Source organism: Limulus polyphemus, unplaced genomic scaffold, assembly GCF_000517525.1.
Source record: "Limulus polyphemus unplaced genomic scaffold, Limulus_polyphemus-2.1.2 Scaffold3180, whole genome shotgun sequence".
Classification (NCBI taxonomy): domain Eukaryota; kingdom Metazoa; phylum Arthropoda; class Merostomata; order Xiphosura; family Limulidae; genus Limulus; species Limulus polyphemus.
The window spans coordinates 127,435-128,515 of NW_013668790.1; positions in this window are offsets into that span (position 1 = coordinate 127,435).

The following is a 1,081-nucleotide window of genomic DNA, read 5'->3' on the forward strand; positions in this document are numbered from 1 at the left end:
TAAAATTCAACAAAGTCTCTTAATTTTATGGTACGTATCTTCTTTCGAACTGGTCTCCATCTCGTTGACTTCTGCTTCATGTGGGGTTCATCTGTTCCATCAGGAAACGTCCTATAATTGGTAACAGTCACATCAGTGGTAGTAACTTCATCAAAGGCTTCACTGTTTCCCTTCTCAAAACCGAGTATAGTTTCTTTTTTGACAGTAGCGTTTTCAGGTGACACATCTTCAGCAGCGTCATTTGTTCCATTGTTCACTTCATCCCAACTGAAATGTCCTGGACCGTGATAATGCCAAAGCCTGTTAGCATGCACCACCTTTGGCTTACCTCGCCGACCACATTTTATCAGGAAATTCATGTCTGAGAGACAATCCACTATGTCACATGGGCCTTCCCATGGAGAAGACAACTTAGGATACTTCCCTTTAGTCTTCCTGGGTTTATACAACCACACCTTGTCTCCTGGTACAAAGCTGACTTCAGTAGATCTCTTATCATAACATAGCTTCATGAAATCAGCAGACATTTTCAAGTTTGAATGTACTTGATGGTGAATATCATCCATCCTTTCAGATAACACTTTCACGAACTCTGACACATTTTCAGGCAACTCTTCGTAAGGTGGGCATCCTGTTATCAGATCCACTGGCAACTGAAGTTCCCGACCAAACATCAACTTTGCTGGAGTGTATCCAGTGGCTTCATGCTCTGCTGTTCTATAGGCCATCAACAGTGGAGGAAGCAAGACATCCCAGTCATTTTGGCGGCTATTACAAAACTTTGCCAATTCCTGTCCCAATGTCCAGTTGTACTTTTCTACCATCCCATCGGACTGTGGGTGAAGTGGCGTTGTCCTGATCTTTCGTATGCCAAACAACTTGCCGCATTCATGGAACACAGCTGATTCAAAGTTACGGCCTTGGTCCGAATGCAGTTCGTATGGCATACCAAATCTGAAGAAGAAATCCCTAACAGCCGAAGCTACAGTTGTAGCTTCCTTATTTGGTATTGCAGATGCCTCAGGCCACTTGATGAAATAATCCATCACTACACAAATGTACTTGTTTCCTGCACGAGTTT